The following is a 10,828-nucleotide window of genomic DNA, read 5'->3' as shown; positions in this document are numbered from 1 at the left end:
ACCACTGCAGATTTCCACTAGTTCCCTGTCTTAGTCTCACAGTTTTCTAATCATGGTTTCCATCAGCCCTTCACACCTTGATTTTTCACCTGCAGAAACCAGGACATGGAGGAGCTGATGTGTATGTAACTCTCACCCTGATACGGAGAGTGGATGTAGTTGGGGTGTGTGATCTCAGGTGTGGGCGCTTCAAAGCAGTCACAAAGTCCACAGCTCAGGCATGGCACAAGGTGCCCTAAACTGTGACTGCAACAGGAGGAATGGCACCACTGCTGTCAGGAGGCAGCAAGGCCACTTGTTACAGTAGTACCATGGTTTGGAGTGCTTTCATGCAGTAGCACAGTGGTTATTGTCAGTCTGGGAACCTCTCATATAAACTAGGAGATTCAATGTTCTTTGGTTTTTTTGAGAAGATGGCTACTATGCTAACAGGGTATACAGTCACAGGGTGACAGTGCCATATATCTGCAGACAGGCAGTGTGGCATCCCACCCATTTACTACCTAGGACAGAGGCAGACAGCTCCCTTCTCACGAAATCACACAGTGCCTTAGAGCCCAGTTACACCAAGTGTTTGGGTTTGTCTTAATCTCTAATTCTCCAAGTCCCCAGTGACTTTGACATCATAATTTGACATTCTCTGACTTTTATTTTATTTTATGCTTGTTTTCTTTCATGTTAGTAACACAATAACCTGAATATTACTTGGTAGCCTTTTCATATGTCTTTAACACAGTCCTTTATGTTTGACTGGGGGACCATTATAGTAGTAGCATTCATTACACATATGACAGGTCTTTACAGCAACATCATGAAAACAACTAATGGAAAATAATATAAAGAGTACTCCTTAACAGATAATAGGTTAAGAATATATTTTCTCAACCTGGCAGTACTTACAGCTTTTTTTCACTTTCTGTGGGATTTCATCCTGAGCTCTCTAGCTCCATCATTTTGAATCCCCTTTTCATCTCAGAGAAGACAAGTTTATTTGATTTTGCCTGTGAAATCTAGTAGTGGACTTGCTCCACTGCATTTTTTGTCAAAAAAGTTTGAAAGTATGTCTGTAAACCCAAAACTGTCTAAGGTCGTGCTCATTTTGCAGTCCATACATCTGCAGCTACAGCCTCACAGTGCTGTTTTGCAGTTTTTGGAGACATTGGCCGCACTGAGGTGACGATAGTTTCAACCAACAAGGACTTTGCATAATGATGTGAGTTTTTTCCATCCATCACATCCAAAGTCTTGTCTGTAACAACTTACTGAAATTCAGTTATTAGCAGCCATGGCAGATTTTGACCATATTGTTGTACTACAGTGTAGAACAGAGCACAGAGAGAGGGATGTATTCCATTTTGTCTTCTCTAAACTTGCAATATCCCTGTGTCCGTTTAGGCATTGTAGGACCCTTGGCTTGCTGCTTTATGTTGGATTTTATTTTGGCACCACTTTTTCTGCATCATTCTTCAAAGAGTTTGTATTTCTTCCTTTTTTACTGGATTGGAGGTCATGAATTCTTCATACTTACTCTGATCTACCTGCAGATCTTGCTATATAAATTTCTCCCCTTGTCTGCCATTTTCATTACACAGAATTGGAGGTTATACTTTTTTAGATTTTCTGAAAATCTACAGCTCTTTGCATAGCTGCATGAGCTTCTAGTCATTCTCTTCTTCACTCCTCCCCAGAAAAAAGTGTACTTTCTGTTTAGTATGCTGTACACCACCAACATTTTCTATTTTCCAGTGAAAAACATATGTGCCAAAAATAACTGAGATGGCAGTCTGCAAAAAAACAGTGTCTCCCTATGGGTGTTTTGAATGTGCATAGACATGTGGTCTATTTTCCTATGGGCAATGCCAAAATCCTGCTGATATATCAGACATGGAAAAATATTTGGCATTAGCCATCTCCTGAAGGATTTTTCCCCTCACAGGTAGTGGAAAATACTCCTCTTTTACATATCTGTTTGATTATTCTAAGTATGTCCATAAGCAAAAATAAACACTCTGGGGTTTAGTGAGTATCTATTTTATCTATTAACACAAATGTCATCACCTGGAGCTGTATACAAAAATGTAATGCTTGGGAACAGTATAGTTCAGTGAGCAGGGGCATGGGATGCTCCAAGAGTGGCTCAAACCCAGAGGATGTCTTTGGTGGTCCCAGAATACTTTTGTTTGCTTGCTGATTAAGGCCACGTGGGCCCTGCAGCTGGACCTCATGATGATGGTGTGGTGTTTTCATCTCCAGATTATGTTTCACTTCCTTCCACAGCCATACCATGAAACTTTCACACCGAAGTAGCCTTGATGATTGTATGACAAAGCTCCAGAAAAAGGTCTGAATGTAATACCTTTCAAGCTGTATCACAACTCAAGACCCATAGGTGGGAAATATCTGTTCCACCCCTGGGACCCTATCTAGCACCTTTGGAAACTCAGTTTATGATGAAGGCACTTGTCATGGGTACCCAGATTGTGGCACAGCCTTACGGGATGAGGCACAACAGTGGAAGATCCTCCACTCCTTGAAAACGGTGTCAGTTTCCTTATGTTTTGCTTCTCTTCTTTCCAAAGCATGAACTTTCTTCATAAGATCAATGGAATGACATGTTTTTATAAAAAAAAAAAGCTCTTCATCCATGTTCCATTAAAGTTTCAATAATTTCCATTATTTATTCACCCAGCTATGCAACTGATCTACTCTTTTGTGGGAATAATCTCAACCTCAATTGTATCCACTTATCTTCTACTACTTGCTTCTCTGAAAAAGTTGTGAGAAGTGTTTCAGGAAAAATCAAAGCTAACTTTTTTGACTACCTTACTTTTCATTTGTATCCATTTATTATCTTTCCATGTAAAAAAAAAAAAATGTTTTAACTGCAGTCTGCAATCTTTGATATATACATAGATTTTCACCTTCTTGGCTCTTTTCAGATTTTTATTCCTTCATATAAGGTATTCTAATTTCCTTTTACCTTTATGCCATTCTTTTCTTCAGGTGTTTCCCAGAAGGGAATGGTGATCATTGCAACTTTTGTTGCAGATAATTCCCTTCTCCCCCAGCCTACTTGACCTCAGACATTATCTCTCTATTATGTCATCTTTACAGCCTGTCACTCATTTCCTGTGGATATCGATGTCATTGGATCATCTTAATATTTGACAAGTTTGTCCCTGCTGAGGGACACTTTCTTTTTTTTCTTTTTTTTTTTTTTTTGTGTGTGTTTGTTTGGTTTGTTTGTTTGTTCCTTTTTCTTCTCCTGAGTTGGTATCTCAGTGTCTGTTGGATGCTAATAACAGCTTCACAGAGCCCCACGTAGTGGTACCTTCTGGGAAACTCTCCTCTTAAATACTGTTATTTAGGCGCATGCACTGCTGTATAGACATAGCTACAGAGTCAAACAGCAATGCTTCGAAGTCAGTGAAAGTTTTGTTCATTTCATTGGAGCTTGAATTTCTCCTCTACTAAGCTGAGGACTTCTGCTTTTCCAGATCTTTTTAAGTGTGTCACTTTTCCTCAGATAAAGAGAGAAGGAACTTTGAAGTCACCTGCAAGCTCTATCCACTTTTCCAAAAGGTGTATAGGTATTTAATAGACGGGGTTACAAAAAGGAGAAAATATGTTAGAAGAATCAAAAATGCCAGCTGAACCGAACTAAGCAAATGGAAAATATAATTCTGAGTCTTCGGAAATGTCTGCTTTAGCACATGCTGTTTATTCAAGTTTTTGTTCAATGAAGACATCGTGCTGTGAAGCTTCCTTTAAATGTACTTTTTTTCTGACAGCTACATTTATCAAATGTATCAAAAACCATAAAGTCTTAGAACTGAAAAGGACGAAATAAGTGAAATATCTGATTTGGGGAGAAAATTAACTGCATTAAAGGTCCTTATTTTCTACAGATAAACAATGCTGTTTGTGTACACAAAACTTTTTGGTCCTGACTGGTGGTATAAGAAATGTGTCTCTACTCTAAATTCCTATGGTCATATTTGAATTTTTCAACATATTTTCTCCAAGAACACTTTAACTTTTGTCACTTAAAAAATATTTTCTGCCAATTCAGCTAGTGTTACGGTGTATCTTTGTTAATGTTAAAACAGTCTTTTGGAGTCTTTGCCAATCTGAAAATGCTGGTTCTTAAAACTGCAACACATATTTTACTACTTATTGTCATATAAATGATGTGTTTTCAAAACAATATGAATTAAATTAGTTTTAACTGGTAGTTCATAATGTTGTTTATGATATGTTTTTTCAAAATTGCTCACCATTATATTAATGAAAATCTTATTCCTCCTCACAATAAGTGAGAGATATTGAAATAATAGTCCATGCATCATGTGGTAGAGCAACTGTGTAAAAAGGCGAGATCCAAAAAAATCACTTAAAAAGCTACTTAGAATATAAGTTCCTAAATCAAAGAAAGTGATAAATAAGCCTTTCTTCCTACCAGTAATGTCTGCATAATTGTAGAAGACCCTGTTCACCTCTTTTCAATGGTAAAAGCAAAACTGAATTTTGACATGCTATGCATGAAGGGCTGAAGCCTTCTTCCCAGGAAGAAACAGAGGGCTCAGAAGAGCTGCAAAGCATGGAGTTTGCTCTTTCTGCTGGTCAGGGAGAAAAAAAGAAGTTAAAATTGTGGCAGCAAGTTCTGCTTCTATAAATGTTTAGATTTTTTCCATACTGTCTATTTGTCAGATAACCCACATGTGAAGCAGGAGCCTTAGTTTCTTCATTGTCCTGGGGGGGATTCAACCCCTCTGTCACAGTTTCAGTAGACTCCCAAATAAAACAGCTTATACATGCGGAAAAGCTTTGTTAAAAGACAGGTAGGCAAGCAATAAGAATCCACTGCTGCACCAAGTATGCAAGTCATACCAGAAGCCCAAGGGAACACACAAGTGGTGGTTTGGATACCTAACTAGGAGAGTTACAAACCCCAGCCTCTGCTCTTAGGACTCTGGCTGCTGTAGACAATGATTTTGGTATGCAACATTTGTAACATTATTAATTTATTTTTAAACATAGAATGTGAAATGAAACATTCCACAGAAGACTGACCAGAACCTACAAGTCGCTATGGAACAGTATGTGTCTCACCTGAGAGAAGGGGTATCGCTTTCTCTCTAACCCTTACATAGGCTGGGTGAGCCCCCAAAAGAGCTAGGTAGAAGCTAGCTCTGAAATGTGTGTTCACCTTATTCGTTCATACAGAAAAAATCCAAAAAAAAAAGGAAGTAGAAATAAACCCAAATGCTTTTTAAATATTATAATGAGTATGCTGTCTTGGGTGTTCTGTACATTTAGAATGACGAAGGAATTCTTTGTCAGATAAGCATGGGTCTTACCCTACATATGGGGGCAGGGAGGGGGGAAGTGAACTCACTAGTGCTAGGATCATGGAAGGCCAGATATTGTTACTTTTATTCCAGCCGTGTAGTTGAAAGGGTTACTGACTGTATTTAATGGAATTAATGGCAAAGTAAGATAATACAATGGTAAAGTAATAGTGGCAAAACAAAGACTGTGCTATTTGTACGTGTAAAATTATGTTCAGATCTGCATATATTCCTAAGCTTTCACATTCTTCATCCATGAGAAGTCTGGCAAACCTTAACATTACTACAAAGAATATATATCAATCCATAGAATTTACTTCATAACTTTTTTCCCCTGTGCCTTAGCCAAGCCTCACCATGTGTGTGCATAAGAAACCCTTGACAAAAGCCAGCTGAGGGCTGAAATGTTGGGAATTTGCCCTCTTCACCCTTATGAATAAATCTTTCTCTAAAAGCAAGGAAAAAATCCTCTTGGCTTGGAATATCTCAGCATGCTGACTGTGCACAAACCAAGGCTGGAATAATCATGCATTACTGTGATTTGTTTTTGCATTGCCTCCTTGTCATGTTTTTAAAAAAGAATACAGGCATTATAATTTCTTATTGCTGTGCACCAGGTGCTTGCCAGATAGTTAAGGAGGGCCAGCTGTTAGCTTTCAGGAGATGTGAGTGGAAGGACTGATAGACTTTTTTTTAACTGATGCATTCAGAAACCTGTAACATTCCTGCAAGTAGTACAGCGTTTGCGTGCCTTGAGGAGCAGTACTAGGAAAGCACTGAATCCAGTTTTAGTTGTCTTTATAGAGAAGAAGAAAAAGACAACGAAATACGCACAATGTGATGAGCTAATGCTTCATGGACCACCAGTGAATGCTCTGCAAGCCACACTTTGGGAACTGTTTCTGTACGTGATGCCAAATGAAAGCATAGTCTGATAAAAGCAAATAAAATGGTTCTGTCTGTCTCTACCTACCCATAAGCTGTGCAGTGAAAGCACTGATGCCTGTTCCACTGCTAGTCTTGGCACCTAGGTTTATGAAAGCTGCAGGTCTATGAAGACAGTTTGGAGCAAAAAGAACCTGCCATCAGAAAATCTAAGTGCAAGTCCTATCAGTGTTGTTAAAGCGACTGTTGCAAGACGATTTTAGTTTTCCTGCAGTTAAAACACTAATTCTCATTATTTGCCACTTGATTTATAACACCAGCTAAACTTTCTCCTGTTCATGCAGATGTTTTAGTAACTAGATGTGTTCTTTCTTGTTCTATCCCATCCCGTAAATTAAAAGACTTTCAATTAGGCACAACTCCATTGATCTGATCTGGCACTAGCCCAGACAGCAAAGTTTGCCAATGACTCCAGTGGAAGCTGGTTCAGCTCTGCCCAGCCATGTGTGTCATGGCAGCAGCACTGCAGGTTTCTCCCGTTCCTGTCATGCCACCACGGCTAGGGTCTGTGCGAGCTGATCAGGAGGAACACGAGTAGAGAAGGCCACAACTTCAGCAACAAAACATCTGTGCTATCTGAGGAAGTCCAGAGCAAGGCTACAGTGCTTCTACTGTGTAATCACAAAGCAGCTTTTCCACAGTCACTGACACCCTGATTCTTCTCTCTCCTCTTCTGTTGAAAAGGTAATGAAATAGAGCCCTCGCATGGTAACACCTTGGGACTTGTGCTTCTTTAGGTTTAAGGTCCACTAGCAAAGTCCCAATATTCTTTTGCTCCTGGTACTTGGGTCTTTTATTTTTCTGTGCAAGATGCCACTTGGAATAACTTCAGATGTTCTCACAGAAATGACCAGCATTCAGGTCCAAGTCCTCCACCAGTTTGGCTTGTCCTGACATTGTGAAGACGAAAAGCTTGCCAGTTTATCTTCAACAACAAAATCAAGTGCTGGCCACAAAAATTAATCACTAGGCAGAATCTAAGTTGTTTTGAAATATATTGTACAAAAAGTCATAGACTCTAAACCCCGAGAAAACAATTTTATTAAGGGAATAAAGAAGAAAGAAGTAGTTGCTCTCTGTCTCAACTGTGGGAGGCAGAGATATGCTAGAAGAGATGGGATCCGAACTAAGTCCTGTGCCTTGCTTCCTCTGTTCCTTCTAGACATAGTCATGGGATGGTATATTTGTTCCACTTAAAAATCAAGTCTGTAGTAGTCATTTCACTGAGTTAGGAGGTAAGCTAACTGTAAATATAGTCAATGACATAATGGCAGTATTAGCAGCTGAAATACTTAGCAAAGATACGTGTTCATAAAGCATCAGAAAAAAACTTGCTTAAATACAGCTGGATAAATAGTTTACATAGATAAAAAAGGAAAGAGATTATAGATCCTAGCATCTGGGCCAGTCTCATTCTTGGTATGGTCCACTGAAGAGTAAATAGACAAATCTATACCAAATAATCTTCAGCTACCTTTTTTTCCTGAATAGTTTCCTGCTCGTTCAGCAAGGTAGAAAAACCTTTTTGAGATGCACATTTTTTGAGAAGATAAACTAGTTCAGTTCTTAGAAGAAATCTTATTGTTCGTATTTTTTTAATTAGTTCTGAGACTCCACATGCAAAGACTCAGATATCTTTTAAAAAACCCACCTGTCACTTATTTCAGCAAGTGGCTTCCCCTTATATTTCAGAAGTTTAAGGTCTGCATACATCTGAACTGTGCGTCTGGACTCTATATATTTCAAAAAGGGGAAAGTAAGATCCTACCAATTTTTTCTGTGATTTCTTTCACTTTCTGAACCAGAGGGTGGTTTATTAAAGATAAAGGAAAAGATACAAATCTGACTGGATATAGGAATTAGAATTTGATGAAGAAATAAAAAATACTGTTTGGGAACTGTTTGCACATAAACAAGCTTGCTGATAGATTTTTCATAAAAAAATAATTTGGTAGATCAACAAGAGTAAGGAGGAGTATGAAGTAAGGATACAGCCACAGGGTTTGGTCAACAAAGCACAAAGAGAAAGAGGCATACATATAGCCTGGAAGCCAAGAGAAGGCTGAAATCAGAGAAAGCGAGAGGAAGAGGAATTGCATAAAAGGTAAGCAGAATAAACATCAAGATGATAGAAACATGCCCATTAGATTTAATTGAAGTAGCAGTTAAAAGAAACCTCTAGCTTAGATTATCTGCTGGCAAATAAAAAACATTTTTGGTAAAATCATCTTTAATCCCTGTAACTTGTAATTCTATGGCCCGCTTCTACATACCAAAATAAACTTTCTCCCACATTCTATATCACTCTGTCATTAGGACTGTTATTTCAACTTTTTGTTTTGAAAAATATTCAGCCCTCTAATAGCCAGTCAGGGACAGATTTATTTTACCCCTTTTTAAAAAGAAAATGGTTTTAGAAGCTAAAATTTACAGAAGAAAGGTGCAGCAGAGTAGTTCCAATACACACCACTTTTGTCCAAATGCAGTGAAGATACAAGTCAGTCACATGAAGCACAAGACAGCACTGAACAAAAAAAAAAAAAGTGATTCAGTGCTATGACTGGTCTTGCCTGGGCTGGGAGACAGTTCTAACTTCTACCGTATAATAGCTCTTCTGACTGTAAGCAGGTAAAGAAAAAAGTTTAAAAATGAAGACAATGTCAGACTGGCATGTGTACCCCAGCGGGGCAAAGGGTAAGACATGGCTTCTCCTTCCTCCAATATGTGTGTTGGACAACATGCATTGCTGCTGACTTCATCTTTAAGCGATCTCACCTCTTCTCTGGGCAGCTGGCTTGCTTCCTTCCCCTAAACCGAGCTCTTGTTAAAAGTAATGTAGGAGAGTTTTAGCATTCTCATTTCAGGTTTTCACCATCTTTATGGCAGTAGCAATTTTATACCACTGAGCTTTACTCCATTTCTGTCAGCACTGAGGCCCCTGGTTTCCACACCTGTAGGAGAAGAAAGCAGAGGATCTATATATTCTGTCTGCCTCTCTACTTACTGACCTTCTTGCTGTGCTGCTGCAGAATTCAGAGCCAGCACCTATTTCTGGTGGCTGAGGATATTCAGCATCTTGGTCAAGCCTCATACACCCATCTTCCCTTCTACAGGAAGCAGTTGCCATTCACTGCTGCATCTAGAGCATTGCCTCGGGTACACCTGCATCCTGCCATTGATCCTGGCTGATCATCTCCTGCATCACTTACAGGCATGGACAATGCCTCTCATCTCTTACTCATTATTGAAAAATGAAGTACCTTAAAAGAACCAAACCCGCTGTTTTTTACTAGTTTGGGCTATCTTGCTCATCCCAATATTTCTTCTCATCACTATCTTGTTACATTTTCTATTTCTCACCTGTTTATCAGTACTGGAGTGGGCTTGTCGCTGGCCTTGGTGAGACAAAGAGACCTCTTATGGCCAACCTCAGAAACTGAGAATGACAAATTGGCACAAGTTTCAGCTTGTATTCAACGCTGTATATAAATTATAGCAATTTGCAGCTAATGGAGTTTTATTGAAGAGTCCATTCTCTCTCTCAAGCATGAATTCAATCAATCAGTTCTTATTATGGAAAACAAAGTATGGGTCAAACTTGAACTTTCAGATGTTTAGCCTACCAAGGAAGATTTTTGGGGAAGGAGGAAGAGTCATAATCCTCCAGTTTTACCATATGATGTTCCTGTGTTTTGTTTTGAGCAGAGGGAGGAAGCTGACAGTGACATCCAGACATGATCTGCCATGGATAACCTTCCATCCACTGTCTGCATTCATGTATAGAAAAGGGAATGGGATATGCTGCATTTTGTATAGACAGAAGGACTTATATTTAGAAAGGGGAGGAGAGTTAGTCCCTATAGACCACTGTAATCTAAATTCAGTCAGTTAATGAAAAACCACATTCAAATGTTTTGGGGAACTGTAGAGATGAGAAAGAGAGAACCATAATGTTGGATAAGGGGATATAGACACATTTGAAACAAGTGTCTGCACGGCTCATTACAATATCATAATTTTTTATACATATGCTGCTTTTTAACAAAAGATCTATCTATTAATTAGCTTAAATTTAAAAAGTTATTCAAGCTGATTTTGTATGTTCTGGCTGTGGCCTCATGTTCTATTACTAACATGAGTCCATCTGTGGGAGCGCTAATGTATCTTTATCTTTAATGGAAGAGCATATCACATTCATATGAGTTGAAAAAGTGAAGACAAACTCCTGAAGTGTCTAAACTAAGGTTTCACCACATAATAAGCCTTCTTGTTCTCTGTCTACTTAATGAGGCATGAGTATCTTGAAGATCATGTGAAAATCAACATGACTAAACAAAGGTAATTTCACCACCCACTCTTCTTCCTTAAAATGAAGTGTTCTAGACAACTATGTGTAAATCCATGGGATACAATACTACAGCTGTCATCACATCAAATCAGACAATATAAGAATCATCTTTTCAGAAGCTGTATTAGCCAAGATATATGTTATAAGTTTTTTATTGCTGCTTAATTGTGAGATATTTGTGTTG

At 38.6% G+C, this 10,828-nt stretch overlaps 1 long non-coding RNA gene across 1 annotated transcript; it reads right to left on the bottom strand.

Annotated features, from left to right (window-relative positions):
- Nucleotides 1-3,193: 3,193 nt before the first annotated feature.
- On the bottom strand, nucleotides 3,194-10,012 carry LOC308061309. Its single transcript, XR_013927167.1, has 2 exons — nucleotides 9,641-10,012; nucleotides 3,194-9,465 (listed from the first exon to the last, which is right to left on the bottom strand). It is a non-coding gene; the product is annotated as an uncharacterized lncRNA (long non-coding RNA).
- Nucleotides 10,013-10,828: the final 816 nt, after the last annotated feature.

The sequence above is a fragment of the Falco punctatus genome, assembly GCF_963210335.1.
Source record: "Falco punctatus genome assembly, chromosome: 3".
NCBI lineage: Eukaryota > Metazoa > Chordata > Aves > Falconiformes > Falconidae > Falco > Falco punctatus.
This window is presented reverse-complemented; position numbering and strand designations above follow the sequence as displayed.